We start from the raw sequence: 20,001 nt of genomic DNA on the forward strand, positions 1-20,001 counted from the left end.
ATTCAGCCAGCCAGGTATCCTGCCTGCAGTAGATGGAATGTGGCAATGGAACGCTGGCTGCGCGTGTCATAATAGGCTCTGAGCCTTTATATACCTGTGCACAGCAGCAGCCACCTTCAGTCTGCTGCTGGACAGCCAGCAGCAGCAGCAGCAGGAGAGGTATGTAATCAGGAGCCCTCCTGCTAAGGGTAGACAGCTGCTCGTTCCACCCCACCCCCCGCCTTAATTGGTTCTCCTCCCTTCCAACGGTGTTGAGGCGGGTGGGAACAGCAGGGGGTGAAGGTGCTGTGTTTAAAGAGGTGGAGTTATGCAGATCTAAAACGCGTGGATTGCAGCAGCAGCAAGCCGAAAAGTGCAGGCATGTAAGGGATCTAGAGGTTGACAACATGTCTTCTTAACGGGAGTCCAGGAGCTCATCTCCACAAATGGACTTTTCAGGATCCTTGGGTGGCTCCGTAGTTTGAAACCAATTCTGGTTATCGCTTCTCGGCCTTTTGGCTAAGATCAAGTGTAGTATCTGTTCTTATCAGTTTAATATCTGATACGTCCCCTATCTGGGGACCATATATTAAATGGATTTTTAGAACAGGGAGATGGAAAAAGAGCTTGCTCTGTCCACTCCACGCATTGACCTGGTATTGCAGTATCTCCAGGACCGGTGCACCCCTTCTTTAATGCAGTTTCTAAAATCAGAAAGAATTGAATTCAATGTTTTTTGTTCATTTTGCTTGTTTGTCGGATTTTGGGATGGACTCTTTGGCTTTGCTTTTCTTCTCCTCATTGGATTTTTCATGTTCAAAGTTGCAGAAGCCAGATTACAAGCTCATTTTGGTTCATCTTCAGCAACTGTGCATTGCATTGCCATGTAATGTGATGCAATGCTATCTTTCTAGCTCTCCCTTTTTACTTCCTTTTGGATAAACAGACATATTAGGCAAGCATTTTGGAGCTTTCACCTAAATAACTACAGGTGGTGAGATAAGCTGCACAATATAATTGACCTTTCAGTATATTGTTGCACACACACCATCTATTTAGCAAATGCCCTTGTTATCAACAGCAGCCTTTTAAACTCACCTGAGCTAACAGGTATGTGCGCTGGTTACTCTGCTGCGCTTAAAATTTCTTTTTTGGTTTGCTACAATGCCTTTTCTGAAACGTTGTCTCCTTCTGCTGGAACACTGACTTCTTTCATTTAATGCCTGCAGACTATAAAAGAGAACCCAACCCAAAAAGTTTGGTTGATTAGTCTGTGGCATTCTGTTAAACTGTTGCTTATGGCGGTCTCTGTGAGCTTCTCAGCGACATTCAGCCAGCCAGGTATCCTGCCTGCAGTAGATGGAATGTGGCAATGGAACGCTGGCTGCACGTGTCATAATAGGCTCTGAGCCTTTATATACCTGTGCACAGCAGCAGCCACCTTCAGTCTGCTGCTGGACAGCCAGCAGCAGCAGCAGCAGGAGAGGTATGTAATCAGGAGCCCTCCTGCTAAGGGTAGACAGCTGCTCGTTCCACCCCACCCCCCGCCTTAATTGGTTCTCCTCCCTTCCAACGGTGTTGAGGCGGGTGGGAACAGCAGGGGGTGAAGGTGCTGTGTTTAAAGAGGTGGAGTTATGCAGATCTAAAACGCGTGGATTGCAGCAGCAGCAAGCCGAAAAGTGCAGGCATGTAAGGGATCTAGAGGTTGACAACATGTCTTCTTAACGGGAGTCCAGGAGCTCATCTCCACAAATGGACTTTTCAGGATCCTTGGGTGGCTCCGTAGTTTGAAACCAATTCTGGTTATCGCTTCTCGGCCTTTTGGCTAAGATCAAGTGTAGTATCTGTTCTTATCAGTTTAATATCTGATACGTCCCCTATCTGGGGACCATATATTAAATGGATTTTTAGAACAGGGAGATGGAAAAAGAGCTTGCTCTGTCCACTCCACGCATTGACCTGGTATTGCAGTATCTCCAGGACCGGTGCACCCCTTCTTTAATGCAGTTTCTAAAATCAGAAAGAATTGAATTCAATGTTTTTTGTTCATTTTGCTTGTTTGTCGGATTTTGGGATGGACTCTTTGGCTTTGCTTTTCTTCTCCTCATTGGATTTTTCATGTTCAAAGTTGCAGAAGCCAGATTACAAGCTCATTTTGGTTCATCTTCAGCAACTGTGCATTGCATTGCCATGTAATGTGATGCAATGCTATCTTTCTAGCTCTCCCTTTTTACTTCCTTTTGGATAAACAGACATATTAGGCAAGCATTTTGGAGCTTTCACCTAAATAACTACAGGTGGTGAGATAAGCTGCACAATATAATTGACCTTTCAGTATATTGTTGCACACACACCATCTATTTAGCAAATGCCCTTGTTATCAACAGCAGCCTTTTAAACTCACCTGAGCTAACAGGTATGTGCGCTGGTTACTCTGCTGCGCTTAAAATTTCTTTTTTGGTTTGCTACAATGCCTTTTCTGAAACGTTGTCTCCTTCTGCTGGAACACTGACTTCTTTCATTTAATGCCTGCAGACTATAAAAGAGAACCCAACCCAAAAAGTTTGGTTGATTAGTCTGTGGCATTCTGTTAAACTGTTGCTTATGGCGGTCTCTGTGAGCTTCTCAGCGACATTCAGCCAGCCAGGTATCCTGCCTGCAGTAGATGGAATGTGGCAATGGAACGCTGGCTGCGCGTGTCATAATAGGCTCTGAGCCTTTATATACCTGTGCACAGCAGCAGCCACCTTCAGTCTGCTGCTGGACAGCCAGCAGCAGCAGCAGCAGGAGAGGTATGTAATCAGGAGCCCTCCTGCTAAGGGTAGACAGCTGCTCGTTCCACCCCACCCCCCGCCTTAATTGGTTCTCCTCCCTTCCAACGGTGTTGAGGCGGGTGGGAACAGCAGGGGGTGAAGGTGCTGTGTTTAAAGAGGTGGAGTTATGCAGATCTAAAACGCGTGGATTGCAGCAGCAGCAAGCCGAAAAGTGCAGGCATGTAAGGGATCTAGAGGTTGACAACATGTCTTCTTAACGGGAGTCCAGGAGCTCATCTCCACAAATGGACTTTTCAGGATCCTTGGGTGGCTCCGTAGTTTGAAACCAATTCTGGTTATCGCTTCTCGGCCTTTTGGCTAAGATCAAGTGTAGTATCTGTTCTTATCAGTTTAATATCTGATACGTCCCCTATCTGGGGACCATATATTAAATGGATTTTTAGAACAGGGAGATGGAAAAAGAGCTTGCTCTGTCCACTCCACGCATTGACCTGGTATTGCAGTATCTCCAGGACCGGTGCACCCCTTCTTTAATGCAGTTTCTAAAATCAGAAAGAATTGAATTCAATGTTTTTTGTTCATTTTGCTTGTTTGTCGGATTTTGGGATGGACTCTTTGGCTTTGCTTTTCTTCTCCTCATTGGATTTTTCATGTTCAAAGTTGCAGAAGCCAGATTACAAGCTCATTTTGGTTCATCTTCAGCAACTGTGCATTGCATTGCCATGTAATGTGATGCAATGCTATCTTTCTAGCTCTCCCTTTTTACTTCCTTTTGGATAAACAGACATATTAGGCAAGCATTTTGGAGCTTTCACCTAAATAACTACAGGTGGTGAGATAAGCTGCACAATATAATTGACCTTTCAGTATATTGTTGCACACACACCATCTATTTAGCAAATGCCCTTGTTATCAACAGCAGCCTTTTAAACTCACCTGAGCTAACAGGTATGTGCGCTGGTTACTCTGCTGCGCTTAAAATTTCTTTTTTGGTTTGCTACAATGCCTTTTCTGAAACGTTGTCTCCTTCTGCTGGAACACTGACTTCTTTCATTTAATGCCTGCAGACTATAAAAGAGAACCCAACCCAAAAAGTTTGGTTGATTAGTCTGTGGCATTCTGTTAAACTGTTGCTTATGGCGGTCTCTGTGAGCTTCTCAGCGACATTCAGCCAGCCAGGTATCCTGCCTGCAGTAGATGGAATGTGGCAATGGAACGCTGGCTGCGCGTGTCATAATAGGCTCTGAGCCTTTATATACCTGTGCACAGCAGCAGCCACCTTCAGTCTGCTGCTGGACAGCCAGCAGCAGCAGCAGCAGGAGAGGTATGTAATCAGGAGCCCTCCTGCTAAGGGTAGACAGCTGCTCGTTCCACCCCACCCCCCGCCTTAATTGGTTCTCCTCCCTTCCAACGGTGTTGAGGCGGGTGGGAACAGCAGGGGGTGAAGGTGCTGTGTTTAAAGAGGTGGAGTTATGCAGATCTAAAACGCGTGGATTGCAGCAGCAGCAAGCCGAAAAGTGCAGGCATGTAAGGGATCTAGAGGTTGACAACATGTCTTCTTAACGGGAGTCCAGGAGCTCATCTCCACAAATGGACTTTTCAGGATCCTTGGGTGGCTCCGTAGTTTGAAACCAATTCTGGTTATCGCTTCTCGGCCTTTTGGCTAAGATCAAGTGTAGTATCTGTTCTTATCAGTTTAATATCTGATACGTCCCCTATCTGGGGACCATATATTAAATGGATTTTTAGAACAGGGAGATGGAAAAAGAGCTTGCTCTGTCCACTCCACGCATTGACCTGGTATTGCAGTATCTCCAGGACCGGTGCACCCCTTCTTTAATGCAGTTTCTAAAATCAGAAAGAATTGAATTCAATGTTTTTTGTTCATTTTGCTTGTTTGTCGGATTTTGGGATGGACTCTTTGGCTTTGCTTTTCTTCTCCTCATTGGATTTTTCATGTTCAAAGTTGCAGAAGCCAGATTACAAGCTCATTTTGGTTCATCTTCAGCAACTGTGCATTGCATTGCCATGTAATGTGATGCAATGCTATCTTTCTAGCTCTCCCTTTTTACTTCCTTTTGGATAAACAGACATATTAGGCAAGCATTTTGGAGCTTTCACCTAAATAACTACAGGTGGTGAGATAAGCTGCACAATATAATTGACCTTTCAGTATATTGTTGCACACACACCATCTATTTAGCAAATGCCCTTGTTATCAACAGCAGCCTTTTAAACTCACCTGAGCTAACAGGTATGTGCGCTGGTTACTCTGCTGCGCTTAAAATTTCTTTTTTGGTTTGCTACAATGCCTTTTCTGAAACGTTGTCTCCTTCTGCTGGAACACTGACTTCTTTCATTTAATGCCTGCAGACTATAAAAGAGAACCCAACCCAAAAAGTTTGGTTGATTAGTCTGTGGCATTCTGTTAAACTGTTGCTTATGGCGGTCTCTGTGAGCTTCTCAGCGACATTCAGCCAGCCAGGTATCCTGCCTGCAGTAGATGGAATGTGGCAATGGAACGCTGGCTGCGCGTGTCATAATAGGCTCTGAGCCTTTATATACCTGTGCACAGCAGCAGCCACCTTCAGTCTGCTGCTGGACAGCCAGCAGCAGCAGCAGCAGGAGAGGTATGTAATCAGGAGCCCTCCTGCTAAGGGTAGACAGCTGCTCGTTCCACCCCACCCCCCGCCTTAATTGGTTCTCCTCCCTTCCAACGGTGTTGAGGCGGGTGGGAACAGCAGGGGGTGAAGGTGCTGTGTTTAAAGAGGTGGAGTTATGCAGATCTAAAACGCGTGGATTGCAGCAGCAGCAAGCCGAAAAGTGCAGGCATGTAAGGGATCTAGAGGTTGACAACATGTCTTCTTAACGGGAGTCCAGGAGCTCATCTCCACAAATGGACTTTTCAGGATCCTTGGGTGGCTCCGTAGTTTGAAACCAATTCTGGTTATCGCTTCTCGGCCTTTTGGCTAAGATCAAGTGTAGTATCTGTTCTTATCAGTTTAATATCTGATACGTCCCCTATCTGGGGACCATATATTAAATGGATTTTTAGAACAGGGAGATGGAAAAAGAGCTTGCTCTGTCCACTCCACGCATTGACCTGGTATTGCAGTATCTCCAGGACCGGTGCACCCCTTCTTTAATGCAGTTTCTAAAATCAGAAAGAATTGAATTCAATGTTTTTTGTTCATTTTGCTTGTTTGTCGGATTTTGGGATGGACTCTTTGGCTTTGCTTTTCTTCTCCTCATTGGATTTTTCATGTTCAAAGTTGCAGAAGCCAGATTACAAGCTCATTTTGGTTCATCTTCAGCAACTGTGCATTGCATTGCCATGTAATGTGATGCAATGCTATCTTTCTAGCTCTCCCTTTTTACTTCCTTTTGGATAAACAGACATATTAGGCAAGCATTTTGGAGCTTTCACCTAAATAACTACAGGTGGTGAGATAAGCTGCACAATATAATTGACCTTTCAGTATATTGTTGCACACACACCATCTATTTAGCAAATGCCCTTGTTATCAACAGCAGCCTTTTAAACTCACCTGAGCTAACAGGTATGTGCGCTGGTTACTCTGCTGCGCTTAAAATTTCTTTTTTGGTTTGCTACAATGCCTTTTCTGAAACGTTGTCTCCTTCTGCTGGAACACTGACTTCTTTCATTTAATGCCTGCAGACTATAAAAGAGAACCCAACCCAAAAAGTTTGGTTGATTAGTCTGTGGCATTCTGTTAAACTGTTGCTTATGGCGGTCTCTGTGAGCTTCTCAGCGACATTCAGCCAGCCAGGTATCCTGCCTGCAGTAGATGGAATGTGGCAATGGAACGCTGGCTGCGCGTGTCATAATAGGCTCTGAGCCTTTATATACCTGTGCACAGCAGCAGCCACCTTCAGTCTGCTGCTGGACAGCCAGCAGCAGCAGCAGCAGGAGAGGTATGTAATCAGGAGCCCTCCTGCTAAGGGTAGACAGCTGCTCGTTCCACCCCACCCCCCGCCTTAATTGGTTCTCCTCCCTTCCAACGGTGTTGAGGCGGGTGGGAACAGCAGGGGGTGAAGGTGCTGTGTTTAAAGAGGTGGAGTTATGCAGATCTAAAACGCGTGGATTGCAGCAGCAGCAAGCCGAAAAGTGCAGGCATGTAAGGGATCTAGAGGTTGACAACATGTCTTCTTAACGGGAGTCCAGGAGCTCATCTCCACAAATGGACTTTTCAGGATCCTTGGGTGGCTCCGTAGTTTGAAACCAATTCTGGTTATCGCTTCTCGGCCTTTTGGCTAAGATCAAGTGTAGTATCTGTTCTTATCAGTTTAATATCTGATACGTCCCCTATCTGGGGACCATATATTAAATGGATTTTTAGAACAGGGAGATGGAAAAAGAGCTTGCTCTGTCCACTCCACGCATTGACCTGGTATTGCAGTATCTCCAGGACCGGTGCACCCCTTCTTTAATGCAGTTTCTAAAATCAGAAAGAATTGAATTCAATGTTTTTTGTTCATTTTGCTTGTTTGTCGGATTTTGGGATGGACTCTTTGGCTTTGCTTTTCTTCTCCTCATTGGATTTTTCATGTTCAAAGTTGCAGAAGCCAGATTACAAGCTCATTTTGGTTCATCTTCAGCAACTGTGCATTGCATTGCCATGTAATGTGATGCAATGCTATCTTTCTAGCTCTCCCTTTTTACTTCCTTTTGGATAAACAGACATATTAGGCAAGCATTTTGGAGCTTTCACCTAAATAACTACAGGTGGTGAGATAAGCTGCACAATATAATTGACCTTTCAGTATATTGTTGCACACACACCATCTATTTAGCAAATGCCCTTGTTATCAACAGCAGCCTTTTAAACTCACCTGAGCTAACAGGTATGTGCGCTGGTTACTCTGCTGCGCTTAAAATTTCTTTTTTGGTTTGCTACAATGCCTTTTCTGAAACGTTGTCTCCTTCTGCTGGAACACTGACTTCTTTCATTTAATGCCTGCAGACTATAAAAGAGAACCCAACCCAAAAAGTTTGGTTGATTAGTCTGTGGCATTCTGTTAAACTGTTGCTTATGGCGGTCTCTGTGAGCTTCTCAGCGACATTCAGCCAGCCAGGTATCCTGCCTGCAGTAGATGGAATGTGGCAATGGAACGCTGGCTGCGCGTGTCATAATAGGCTCTGAGCCTTTATATACCTGTGCACAGCAGCAGCCACCTTCAGTCTGCTGCTGGACAGCCAGCAGCAGCAGCAGCAGGAGAGGTATGTAATCAGGAGCCCTCCTGCTAAGGGTAGACAGCTGCTCGTTCCACCCCACCCCCCGCCTTAATTGGTTCTCCTCCCTTCCAACGGTGTTGAGGCGGGTGGGAACAGCAGGGGGTGAAGGTGCTGTGTTTAAAGAGGTGGAGTTATGCAGATCTAAAACGCGTGGATTGCAGCAGCAGCAAGCCGAAAAGTGCAGGCATGTAAGGGATCTAGAGGTTGACAACATGTCTTCTTAACGGGAGTCCAGGAGCTCATCTCCACAAATGGACTTTTCAGGATCCTTGGGTGGCTCCGTAGTTTGAAACCAATTCTGGTTATCGCTTCTCGGCCTTTTGGCTAAGATCAAGTGTAGTATCTGTTCTTATCAGTTTAATATCTGATACGTCCCCTATCTGGGGACCATATATTAAATGGATTTTTAGAACAGGGAGATGGAAAAAGAGCTTGCTCTGTCCACTCCACGCATTGACCTGGTATTGCAGTATCTCCAGGACCGGTGCACCCCTTCTTTAATGCAGTTTCTAAAATCAGAAAGAATTGAATTCAATGTTTTTTGTTCATTTTGCTTGTTTGTCGGATTTTGGGATGGACTCTTTGGCTTTGCTTTTCTTCTCCTCATTGGATTTTTCATGTTCAAAGTTGCAGAAGCCAGATTACAAGCTCATTTTGGTTCATCTTCAGCAACTGTGCATTGCATTGCCATGTAATGTGATGCAATGCTATCTTTCTAGCTCTCCCTTTTTACTTCCTTTTGGATAAACAGACATATTAGGCAAGCATTTTGGAGCTTTCACCTAAATAACTACAGGTGGTGAGATAAGCTGCACAATATAATTGACCTTTCAGTATATTGTTGCACACACACCATCTATTTAGCAAATGCCCTTGTTATCAACAGCAGCCTTTTAAACTCACCTGAGCTAACAGGTATGTGCGCTGGTTACTCTGCTGCGCTTAAAATTTCTTTTTTGGTTTGCTACAATGCCTTTTCTGAAACGTTGTCTCCTTCTGCTGGAACACTGACTTCTTTCATTTAATGCCTGCAGACTATAAAAGAGAACCCAACCCAAAAAGTTTGGTTGATTAGTCTGTGGCATTCTGTTAAACTGTTGCTTATGGCGGTCTCTGTGAGCTTCTCAGCGACATTCAGCCAGCCAGGTATCCTGCCTGCAGTAGATGGAATGTGGCAATGGAACGCTGGCTGCGCGTGTCATAATAGGCTCTGAGCCTTTATATACCTGTGCACAGCAGCAGCCACCTTCAGTCTGCTGCTGGACAGCCAGCAGCAGCAGCAGCAGGAGAGGTATGTAATCAGGAGCCCTCCTGCTAAGGGTAGACAGCTGCTCGTTCCACCCCACCCCCCGCCTTAATTGGTTCTCCTCCCTTCCAACGGTGTTGAGGCGGGTGGGAACAGCAGGGGGTGAAGGTGCTGTGTTTAAAGAGGTGGAGTTATGCAGATCTAAAACGCGTGGATTGCAGCAGCAGCAAGCCGAAAAGTGCAGGCATGTAAGGGATCTAGAGGTTGACAACATGTCTTCTTAACGGGAGTCCAGGAGCTCATCTCCACAAATGGACTTTTCAGGATCCTTGGGTGGCTCCGTAGTTTGAAACCAATTCTGGTTATCGCTTCTCGGCCTTTTGGCTAAGATCAAGTGTAGTATCTGTTCTTATCAGTTTAATATCTGATACGTCCCCTATCTGGGGACCATATATTAAATGGATTTTTAGAACAGGGAGATGGAAAAAGAGCTTGCTCTGTCCACTCCACGCATTGACCTGGTATTGCAGTATCTCCAGGACCGGTGCACCCCTTCTTTAATGCAGTTTCTAAAATCAGAAAGAATTGAATTCAATGTTTTTTGTTCATTTTGCTTGTTTGTCGGATTTTGGGATGGACTCTTTGGCTTTGCTTTTCTTCTCCTCATTGGATTTTTCATGTTCAAAGTTGCAGAAGCCAGATTACAAGCTCATTTTGGTTCATCTTCAGCAACTGTGCATTGCATTGCCATGTAATGTGATGCAATGCTATCTTTCTAGCTCTCCCTTTTTACTTCCTTTTGGATAAACAGACATATTAGGCAAGCATTTTGGAGCTTTCACCTAAATAACTACAGGTGGTGAGATAAGCTGCACAATATAATTGACCTTTCAGTATATTGTTGCACACACACCATCTATTTAGCAAATGCCCTTGTTATCAACAGCAGCCTTTTAAACTCACCTGAGCTAACAGGTATGTGCGCTGGTTACTCTGCTGCGCTTAAAATTTCTTTTTTGGTTTGCTACAATGCCTTTTCTGAAACGTTGTCTCCTTCTGCTGGAACACTGACTTCTTTCATTTAATGCCTGCAGACTATAAAAGAGAACCCAACCCAAAAAGTTTGGTTGATTAGTCTGTGGCATTCTGTTAAACTGTTGCTTATGGCGGTCTCTGTGAGCTTCTCAGCGACATTCAGCCAGCCAGGTATCCTGCCTGCAGTAGATGGAATGTGGCAATGGAACGCTGGCTGCGCGTGTCATAATAGGCTCTGAGCCTTTATATACCTGTGCACAGCAGCAGCCACCTTCAGTCTGCTGCTGGACAGCCAGCAGCAGCAGCAGCAGGAGAGGTATGTAATCAGGAGCCCTCCTGCTAAGGGTAGACAGCTGCTCGTTCCACCCCACCCCCCGCCTTAATTGGTTCTCCTCCCTTCCAACGGTGTTGAGGCGGGTGGGAACAGCAGGGGGTGAAGGTGCTGTGTTTAAAGAGGTGGAGTTATGCAGATCTAAAACGCGTGGATTGCAGCAGCAGCAAGCCGAAAAGTGCAGGCATGTAAGGGATCTAGAGGTTGACAACATGTCTTCTTAACGGGAGTCCAGGAGCTCATCTCCACAAATGGACTTTTCAGGATCCTTGGGTGGCTCCGTAGTTTGAAACCAATTCTGGTTATCGCTTCTCGGCCTTTTGGCTAAGATCAAGTGTAGTATCTGTTCTTATCAGTTTAATATCTGATACGTCCCCTATCTGGGGACCATATATTAAATGGATTTTTAGAACAGGGAGATGGAAAAAGAGCTTGCTCTGTCCACTCCACGCATTGACCTGGTATTGCAGTATCTCCAGGACCGGTGCACCCCTTCTTTAATGCAGTTTCTAAAATCAGAAAGAATTGAATTCAATGTTTTTTGTTCATTTTGCTTGTTTGTCGGATTTTGGGATGGACTCTTTGGCTTTGCTTTTCTTCTCCTCATTGGATTTTTCATGTTCAAAGTTGCAGAAGCCAGATTACAAGCTCATTTTGGTTCATCTTCAGCAACTGTGCATTGCATTGCCATGTAATGTGATGCAATGCTATCTTTCTAGCTCTCCCTTTTTACTTCCTTTTGGATAAACAGACATATTAGGCAAGCATTTTGGAGCTTTCACCTAAATAACTACAGGTGGTGAGATAAGCTGCACAATATAATTGACCTTTCAGTATATTGTTGCACACACACCATCTATTTAGCAAATGCCCTTGTTATCAACAGCAGCCTTTTAAACTCACCTGAGCTAACAGGTATGTGCGCTGGTTACTCTGCTGCGCTTAAAATTTCTTTTTTGGTTTGCTACAATGCCTTTTCTGAAACGTTGTCTCCTTCTGCTGGAACACTGACTTCTTTCATTTAATGCCTGCAGACTATAAAAGAGAACCCAACCCAAAAAGTTTGGTTGATTAGTCTGTGGCATTCTGTTAAACTGTTGCTTATGGCGGTCTCTGTGAGCTTCTCAGCGACATTCAGCCAGCCAGGTATCCTGCCTGCAGTAGATGGAATGTGGCAATGGAACGCTGGCTGCGCGTGTCATAATAGGCTCTGAGCCTTTATATACCTGTGCACAGCAGCAGCCACCTTCAGTCTGCTGCTGGACAGCCAGCAGCAGCAGCAGCAGGAGAGGTATGTAATCAGGAGCCCTCCTGCTAAGGGTAGACAGCTGCTCGTTCCACCCCACCCCCCGCCTTAATTGGTTCTCCTCCCTTCCAACGGTGTTGAGGCGGGTGGGAACAGCAGGGGGTGAAGGTGCTGTGTTTAAAGAGGTGGAGTTATGCAGATCTAAAACGCGTGGATTGCAGCAGCAGCAAGCCGAAAAGTGCAGGCATGTAAGGGATCTAGAGGTTGACAACATGTCTTCTTAACGGGAGTCCAGGAGCTCATCTCCACAAATGGACTTTTCAGGATCCTTGGGTGGCTCCGTAGTTTGAAACCAATTCTGGTTATCGCTTCTCGGCCTTTTGGCTAAGATCAAGTGTAGTATCTGTTCTTATCAGTTTAATATCTGATACGTCCCCTATCTGGGGACCATATATTAAATGGATTTTTAGAACAGGGAGATGGAAAAAGAGCTTGCTCTGTCCACTCCACGCATTGACCTGGTATTGCAGTATCTCCAGGACCGGTGCACCCCTTCTTTAATGCAGTTTCTAAAATCAGAAAGAATTGAATTCAATGTTTTTTGTTCATTTTGCTTGTTTGTCGGATTTTGGGATGGACTCTTTGGCTTTGCTTTTCTTCTCCTCATTGGATTTTTCATGTTCAAAGTTGCAGAAGCCAGATTACAAGCTCATTTTGGTTCATCTTCAGCAACTGTGCATTGCATTGCCATGTAATGTGATGCAATGCTATCTTTCTAGCTCTCCCTTTTTACTTCCTTTTGGATAAACAGACATATTAGGCAAGCATTTTGGAGCTTTCACCTAAATAACTACAGGTGGTGAGATAAGCTGCACAATATAATTGACCTTTCAGTATATTGTTGCACACACACCATCTATTTAGCAAATGCCCTTGTTATCAACAGCAGCCTTTTAAACTCACCTGAGCTAACAGGTATGTGCGCTGGTTACTCTGCTGCGCTTAAAATTTCTTTTTTGGTTTGCTACAATGCCTTTTCTGAAACGTTGTCTCCTTCTGCTGGAACACTGACTTCTTTCATTTAATGCCTGCAGACTATAAAAGAGAACCCAACCCAAAAAGTTTGGTTGATTAGTCTGTGGCATTCTGTTAAACTGTTGCTTATGGCGGTCTCTGTGAGCTTCTCAGCGACATTCAGCCAGCCAGGTATCCTGCCTGCAGTAGATGGAATGTGGCAATGGAACGCTGGCTGCGCGTGTCATAATAGGCTCTGAGCCTTTATATACCTGTGCACAGCAGCAGCCACCTTCAGTCTGCTGCTGGACAGCCAGCAGCAGCAGCAGCAGGAGAGGTATGTAATCAGGAGCCCTCCTGCTAAGGGTAGACAGCTGCTCGTTCCACCCCACCCCCCGCCTTAATTGGTTCTCCTCCCTTCCAACGGTGTTGAGGCGGGTGGGAACAGCAGGGGGTGAAGGTGCTGTGTTTAAAGAGGTGGAGTTATGCAGATCTAAAACGCGTGGATTGCAGCAGCAGCAAGCCGAAAAGTGCAGGCATGTAAGGGATCTAGAGGTTGACAACATGTCTTCTTAACGGGAGTCCAGGAGCTCATCTCCACAAATGGACTTTTCAGGATCCTTGGGTGGCTCCGTAGTTTGAAACCAATTCTGGTTATCGCTTCTCGGCCTTTTGGCTAAGATCAAGTGTAGTATCTGTTCTTATCAGTTTAATATCTGATACGTCCCCTATCTGGGGACCATATATTAAATGGATTTTTAGAACAGGGAGATGGAAAAAGAGCTTGCTCTGTCCACTCCACGCATTGACCTGGTATTGCAGTATCTCCAGGACCGGTGCACCCCTTCTTTAATGCAGTTTCTAAAATCAGAAAGAATTGAATTCAATGTTTTTTGTTCATTTTGCTTGTTTGTCGGATTTTGGGATGGACTCTTTGGCTTTGCTTTTCTTCTCCTCATTGGATTTTTCATGTTCAAAGTTGCAGAAGCCAGATTACAAGCTCATTTTGGTTCAACTTCAGCAACTGTGCATTGCATTGCCATGTAATGTGATGCAATGCTATCTTTCTAGCTCTCCCTTTTTACTTCCTTTTGGATAAACAGACATATTAGGCAAGCATTTTGGAGCTTTCACCTAAATAACTACAGGTGGTGAGATAAGCTGCACAATATAATTGACCTTTCAGTATATTGTTGCACACACACCATCTATTTAGCAAATGCCCTTGTTATCAACAGCAGCCTTTTAAACTCACCTGAGCTAACAGGTATGTGCGCTGGTTACTCTGCTGCGCTTAAAATTTCTTTTTTGGTTTGCTACAATGCCTTTTCTGAAACGTTGTCTCCTTCTGCTGGAACACTGACTTCTTTCATTTAATGCCTGCAGACTATAAAAGAGAACCCAACCCAAAAAGTTTGGTTGATTAGTCTGTGGCATTCTGTTAAACTGTTGCTTATGGCGGTCTCTGTGAGCTTCTCAGCGACATTCAGCCAGCCAGGTATCCTGCCTGCAGTAGATGGAATGTGGCAATGGAACGCTGGCTGCGCGTGTCATAATAGGCTCTGAGCCTTTATATACCTGTGCACAGCAGCAGCCACCTTCAGTCTGCTGCTGGACAGCCAGCAGCAGCAGCAGCAGGAGAGGTATGTAATCAGGAGCCCTCCTGCTAAGGGTAGACAGCTGCTCGTTCCACCCCACCCCCCGCCTTAATTGGTTCTCCTCCCTTCCAACGGTGTTGAGGCGGGTGGGAACAGCAGGGGGTGAAGGTGCTGTGTTTAAAGAGGTGGAGTTATGCAGATCTAAAACGCGTGGATTGCAGCAGCAGCAAGCCGAAAAGTGCAGGCATGTAAGGGATCTAGAGGTTGACAACATGTCTTCTTAACGGGAGTCCAGGAGCTCATCTCCACAAATGGACTTTTCAGGATCCTTGGGTGGCTCCGTAGTTTGAAACCAATTCTGGTTATCGCTTCTCGGCCTTTTGGCTAAGATCAAGTGTAGTATCTGTTCTTATCAGTTTAATATCTGATACGTCCCCTATCTGGGGACCATATATTAAATGGATTTTTAGAACAGGGAGATGGAAAAAGAGCTTGCTCTGTCCACTCCACGCATTGACCTGGTATTGCAGTATCTCCAGGACCGGTGCACCCCTTCTTTAATGCAGTTTCTAAAATCAGAAAGAATTGAATTCAATGTTTTTTGTTCATTTTGCTTGTTTGTCGGATTTTGGGATGGACTCTTTGGCTTTGCTTTTCTTCTCCTCATTGGATTTTTCATGTTCAAAGTTGCAGAAGCCAGATTACAAGCTCATTTTGGTTCATCTTCAGCAACTGTGCATTGCATTGCCATGTAATGTGATGCAATGCTATCTTTCTAGCTCTCCCTTTTTACTTCCTTTTGGATAAACAGACATATTAGGCAAGCATTTTGGAGCTTTCACCTAAATAACTACAGGTGGTGAGATAAGCTGCACAATATAATTGACCTTTCAGTATATTGTTGCACACACACCATCTATTTAGCAAATGCCCTTGTTATCAACAGCAGCCTTTTAAACTCACCTGAGCTAACAGGTATGTGCGCTGGTTACTCTGCTGCGCTTAAAATTTCTTTTTTGGTTTGCTACAATGCCTTTTCTGAAACGTTGTCTCCTTCTGCTGGAACACTGACTTCTTTCATTTAATGCCTGCAGACTATAAAAGAGAACCCAACCCAAAAAGTTTGGTTGATTAGTCTGTGGCATTCTGTTAAACTGTTGCTTATGGCGGTCTCTGTGAGCTTCTCAGCGACATTCAGCCAGCCAGGTATCCTGCCTGCAGTAGATGGAATGTGGCAATGGAACGCTGGCTGCGCGTGTCATAATAGGCTCTGAGCCTTTATATACCTGTGCACAGCAGCAGCCACCTTCAGTCTGCTGCTGGACAGCCAGCAGCAGCAGCAGCAGGAGAGGTATGTAATCAGGAGCCCTCCTGCTAAGGGTAGACAGCTGCTCGTTCCACCCCACCCCCCGCCTTAATTGGTTCTCCTCCCTTCCAACGGTGTTGAGGCGGGTGGGAACAGCAGGGGGTGAAGGTGCTGTGTTTAAAGAGGTGGAGTTATGCAGATCTAAAACGCGTGGATTGCAGCAGCAGCAAGCCGAAAAGTGCAGGCATGTAAGGGATCTAGAGGTTGACAACATGTCTTCTTAACGGGAGTCCAGGAGCTCATCTCCACAAATGGACTTTTCAGGATCCTTGGGTGGCTCCGTAGTTTGAAACCAATTCTGGTTATCGCTTCTCGGCCTTTTGGCTAAGATCAAGTGTAGTATCTGTTCTTATCAGTTTAATATCTGATACGTCCCCTATCTGGGGACCATATATTAAATGGATTTTTAGAACAGGGAGATGGAAAAAGAGCTTGCTCTGTCCACTCCACGCATTGACCTGGTATTGCAGTATCTCCAGGACCGGTGCACCCCTTCTTTAATGCAGTTTCTAAAATCAGAAAGAATTGAATTCAATGTTTTTTGTTCATTTTGCTTGTTTGTCGGATTTTGGGATGGACTCTTTGGCTTTGCTTTTCTTCTCCTCATTGGATTTTTCATGTTCAAAGTTGCAGAAGCCAGATTACAAGCTCATTTTGGTTCATCTTCAGCAACTGTGCATTGCATTGCCATGTAATGTGATGCAATGCTATCTTTCTAGCTCTCCCTTTTTACTTCCTTTTGGATAAACAGACATATTAGGCAAGCATTTTGGAGCTTTCACCTAAATAACTACAGGTGGTGAGATAAGCTGCACAATATAATTGACCTTTCAGTATATTGTTGCACACACACCATCTATTTAGCAAATGCCCTTGTTATCAACAGCAGCCTTTTAAACTCACCTGAGCTAACAGGTATGTGCGCTGGTTACTCTGCTGCGCTTAAAATTTCTTTTTTGGTTTGCTACAATGCCTTTTCTGAAACGTTGTCTCCTTCTGCTGGAACACTGACTTCTTTCATTTAATGCCTGCAGACTATAAAAGAGAACCCAACCCAAAAAGTTTGGTTGATTAGTCTGTGGCATTCTGTTAAACTGTTGCTTATGGCGGTCTCTGTGAGCTTCTCAGCGACATTCAGCCAGCCAGGTATCCTGCCTGCAGTAGATGGAATGTGGCAATGGAACGCTGGCTGCGCGTGTCATAATAGGCTCTGAGCCTTTATATACCTGTGCACTGCAGCAGCCACCTTCAGTCTGCTGCTGGACAGCCAGCAGCAGCAGCAGCAGGAGAGGTATGTAATCAGGAGCCCTCCTGCTAAGGGTAGACAGCTGCTCGTTCCACCCCACCCCCCGCCTTAATTGGTTCTCCTCCCTTCCAACGGTGTTGAGGCGGGTGGGAACAGCAGGGGGTGAAGGTGCTGTGTTTAAAGAGGTGGAGTTATGCAGATCTAAAACGCGTGGATTGCAGCAGCAGCAAGCCGAAAAGTGCAGGCATGTAAGGGATCTAGAGGTTGACAACATGTCTTCTTAACGGGAGTCCAGGAGCTCATCTCCACAAATGGACTTTTCAGGATCCTTGGGTGGCTCCGTAGTTTGAAACCAATTCTGGTTATCGCTTCTCGGCCTTTTGGCTAAGATCAAGTGTAGTATCTGTTCTTATCAGTTTAATATCTGATACGTCCCCTATCTGGGGACCATATATTAAATGGATTTTTAGAACAGGGAGATGGAAAAAGAGCTTGCTCTGTCCACTCCACGCATTGACCTGGTATTGCAGTATCTCCAGGACCGGTGCACCCCTTCTTTAATGCAGTTTCTAAAATCAGAAAGAATTGAATTCAATGTTTTTTGTTCATTTTGCTTGTTTGTCGGATTTTGGGATGGACTCTTTGGCTTTGCTTTTCTTCTCCTCATTGGATTTTTCATGTTCAAAGTTGCAGAAGCCAGATTACAAGCTCATTTTGGTTCATCTTCAGCAACTGTGCATTGCATTGCCATGTAATGTGATGCAATGCTATCTTTCTAGCTCTCCCTTTTTACTTCCTTTTGGATAAACAGACATATTAGGCAAGCATTTTGGAGCTTTCACCTAAATAACTACAGGTGGTGAGATAAGCTGCACAATATAATTGACCTTTCAGTATATTGTTGCACACACACCATCTATTTAGCAAATGCCCTTGTTATCAACAGCACCCTTTTAAACTCACCTGAGCTAACAGGTATGTGCGCTGGTTACTCTGCTGCGCTTAAAATTTCTTTTTTGGTTTGCTACAATGCCTTTTCTGAAACGTTGTCTCCTTCTGCTGGAACACTGACTTCTTTCATTTAATGCCTGCAGACTATAAAAGAGAACCCAACCCAAAAAGTTTGGTTGATTAGTCTGTGGCATTCTGTTAAACTGTTGCTTATGGCGGTCTCTGTGAGCTTCTCAGCGACATTCAGCCAGCCAGGTATCCTGCCTGCAGTAGATGGAATGTGGCAATGGAACGCTGGCTGCGCGTGTCATAATAGGCTCTGAGCCTTTATATACCTGTGCACAGCAGCAGCCACCTTCAGTCTGCTGCTGGACAGCCAGCAGCAGCAGCAGCAGGAGAGGTATGTAATCAGGAGCCCTCCTGCTAAGGGTAGACAGCTGCTCGTTCCACCCCACCCCCCGCCTTAATTGGTTCTCCTCCCTTCCAACGGTGTTGAGGCGGGTGGGAACAGCAGGGGGTGAAGGTGCTGTGTTTAAAGAGGTGGAGTTATGCAGATCTAAAACGCGTGGATTGCAGCAGCAGCAAGCCGAAAAGTGCAGGCATGTAAGGGATCTAGAGGTTGACAACATGTCTTCTTAACGGGAGTCCAGGAGCTCATCTCCACAAATGGACTTTTCAGGATCCTTGGGTGGCTCCGTAGTTTGAAACCAATTCTGGTTATCGCTTCTCGGCCTTTTGGCTAAGATCAAGTGTAGTATCTGTTCTTATCAGTTTAATATCTGATACGTCCCCTATCTGGGGACCATATATTAAATGGATTTTTAGAACAGGGAGATGGAAAAAGAGCTTGCTCTGTCCACTCCACGCATTGACCTGGTATTGCAGTATCTCCAGGACCGGTGCACCCCTTCTTTAATGCAGTTTCTAAAATCAGAAAGAATTGAATTCAATGTTTTTTGTTCATTTTGCTTGTTTGTCGGATTTTGGGATGGACTCTTTGGCTTTGCTTTTCTTCTCCTCATTGGATTTTTCATGTTCAAAGTTGCAGAAGCCAGATTACAAGCTCATTTTGGTTCATCTTCAGCAACTGTGCATTGCATTGCCATGTAATGTGATGCAATGCTATCTTTCTAGCTCTCCCTTTTTACTTCCTTTTGGATAAACAGACATATTAGGCAAGCATTTTGGAGCTTTCACCTAAATAACTACAGGTGGTGAGATAAGCTGCACAATATAATTGACCTTTCAGTATATTGTTGCACACACACCATCTATTTAGCAAATGCCCTTGTTATCAACAGCAGCCTTTTAAACTCACCTGAGCTAACAGGTATGTGCGCTAGTTACTCTGCTGCGCTTAAAATTTCTTTTTTGGTTTGCTACAATGCCTTTTCTGAAACGTTGTCTCCTTCTGCTGGAACACTGACTTCTTTCATTTAATGCCTGCAGACTATAAAAGAGAACCCAACCCAAAAAGTTTGGTTGATTAGTCTGTGGCATTCTGTTAAACTGTTGCTTATGGCGGTCTCTGTGAGCTTCTCAGCGACATTCAGCCAGCCAGGTATCCTGCCTGCAGTAGATGGAATGTGGCAATGGAACGCTGGCTGCGCGTGTCATAATAGGCTCTGAGCCTTTATATACCTGTGCACAGCAGCAGCCACCTTCAGTCTGCTGCTGGACAGCCAGCAGCAGCAGCAGCAGGAGAGGTATGTAATCAGGAGCCCTCCTGCTAAGGGTAGACAGCTGCTCGTTCCACCCCACCCCCCGCCTTAATTGGTTCTCCTCCCTTCCAACGGTGTTGAGGCGGGTGGGAACAGCAGGGGGTGAAGGTGCTGTGTTTAAAGAGGTGGAGTTATGCAGATCTAAAACGCGTGGATTGCAGCAGCAGCAAGCCGAAAAGTGCAGGCATGTAAGGGATCTAGAGGTTGACAACATGTCTTCTTAACGGGAGTCCAGGA

The 20,001-nt window shown here is 45.1% G+C and overlaps 15 non-coding genes across 15 annotated transcripts; all 15 read left to right on the forward strand.

The window, feature by feature from the left end:
* The first annotated feature begins 478 nt into the window (after positions 1–478).
* On the forward strand, positions 479–669 carry LOC141244672 (U2 spliceosomal RNA). Its single transcript, XR_012308584.1, has one exon. It is a non-coding gene; the product is annotated as a U2 spliceosomal RNA (small nuclear RNA).
* A 1,115-nt stretch (positions 670–1,784) lies between these two features.
* On the forward strand, positions 1,785–1,975 carry LOC141244785 (U2 spliceosomal RNA). Its single transcript, XR_012308695.1, has one exon. It is a non-coding gene; the product is annotated as a U2 spliceosomal RNA (small nuclear RNA).
* A 1,115-nt stretch (positions 1,976–3,090) lies between these two features.
* LOC141244826 (U2 spliceosomal RNA) lies at positions 3,091–3,281 on the forward strand. Its single transcript, XR_012308732.1, has one exon. It is a non-coding gene; the product is annotated as a U2 spliceosomal RNA (small nuclear RNA).
* A 1,115-nt stretch (positions 3,282–4,396) lies between these two features.
* On the forward strand, positions 4,397–4,587 carry LOC141244837 (U2 spliceosomal RNA). The gene has a single exon (XR_012308743.1). It is a non-coding gene; the product is annotated as a U2 spliceosomal RNA (small nuclear RNA).
* Positions 4,588–5,702: 1,115 nt separating this feature from the next.
* Positions 5,703–5,893, forward strand: LOC141244849 (U2 spliceosomal RNA). The gene has a single exon (XR_012308754.1). It is a non-coding gene; the product is annotated as a U2 spliceosomal RNA (small nuclear RNA).
* A 1,115-nt stretch (positions 5,894–7,008) lies between these two features.
* On the forward strand, positions 7,009–7,199 carry LOC141244678 (U2 spliceosomal RNA). Its single transcript, XR_012308590.1, has one exon. It is a non-coding gene; the product is annotated as a U2 spliceosomal RNA (small nuclear RNA).
* A 1,115-nt stretch (positions 7,200–8,314) lies between these two features.
* On the forward strand, positions 8,315–8,505 carry LOC141244689 (U2 spliceosomal RNA). The gene has a single exon (XR_012308601.1). It is a non-coding gene; the product is annotated as a U2 spliceosomal RNA (small nuclear RNA).
* A 1,115-nt stretch (positions 8,506–9,620) lies between these two features.
* LOC141244700 (U2 spliceosomal RNA) lies at positions 9,621–9,811 on the forward strand. The gene has a single exon (XR_012308612.1). It is a non-coding gene; the product is annotated as a U2 spliceosomal RNA (small nuclear RNA).
* Positions 9,812–10,926: 1,115 nt separating this feature from the next.
* On the forward strand, positions 10,927–11,117 carry LOC141244711 (U2 spliceosomal RNA). The gene has a single exon (XR_012308623.1). It is a non-coding gene; the product is annotated as a U2 spliceosomal RNA (small nuclear RNA).
* Positions 11,118–12,232: 1,115 nt separating this feature from the next.
* LOC141244722 (U2 spliceosomal RNA) lies at positions 12,233–12,423 on the forward strand. Its single transcript, XR_012308634.1, has one exon. It is a non-coding gene; the product is annotated as a U2 spliceosomal RNA (small nuclear RNA).
* Positions 12,424–13,538: 1,115 nt separating this feature from the next.
* LOC141244733 (U2 spliceosomal RNA) lies at positions 13,539–13,729 on the forward strand. The gene has a single exon (XR_012308645.1). It is a non-coding gene; the product is annotated as a U2 spliceosomal RNA (small nuclear RNA).
* Positions 13,730–14,844: 1,115 nt separating this feature from the next.
* Positions 14,845–15,035, forward strand: LOC141244744 (U2 spliceosomal RNA). The gene has a single exon (XR_012308656.1). It is a non-coding gene; the product is annotated as a U2 spliceosomal RNA (small nuclear RNA).
* Positions 15,036–16,150: 1,115 nt separating this feature from the next.
* LOC141244756 (U2 spliceosomal RNA) lies at positions 16,151–16,341 on the forward strand. The gene has a single exon (XR_012308667.1). It is a non-coding gene; the product is annotated as a U2 spliceosomal RNA (small nuclear RNA).
* Positions 16,342–17,456: 1,115 nt separating this feature from the next.
* LOC141244767 (U2 spliceosomal RNA) lies at positions 17,457–17,647 on the forward strand. Its single transcript, XR_012308678.1, has one exon. It is a non-coding gene; the product is annotated as a U2 spliceosomal RNA (small nuclear RNA).
* Positions 17,648–18,762: 1,115 nt separating this feature from the next.
* Positions 18,763–18,953, forward strand: LOC141244778 (U2 spliceosomal RNA). Its single transcript, XR_012308689.1, has one exon. It is a non-coding gene; the product is annotated as a U2 spliceosomal RNA (small nuclear RNA).
* Positions 18,954–20,001: the final 1,048 nt, after the last annotated feature.

This window comes from Phyllobates terribilis, unplaced genomic scaffold, assembly GCF_046119375.1.
Source record: "Phyllobates terribilis strain yellow unplaced genomic scaffold, ASM4611937v1 Scaffold_1606__1_contigs__length_246918, whole genome shotgun sequence".
Classification (NCBI taxonomy): Eukaryota; Metazoa; Chordata; class Amphibia; order Anura; family Dendrobatidae; genus Phyllobates; species Phyllobates terribilis.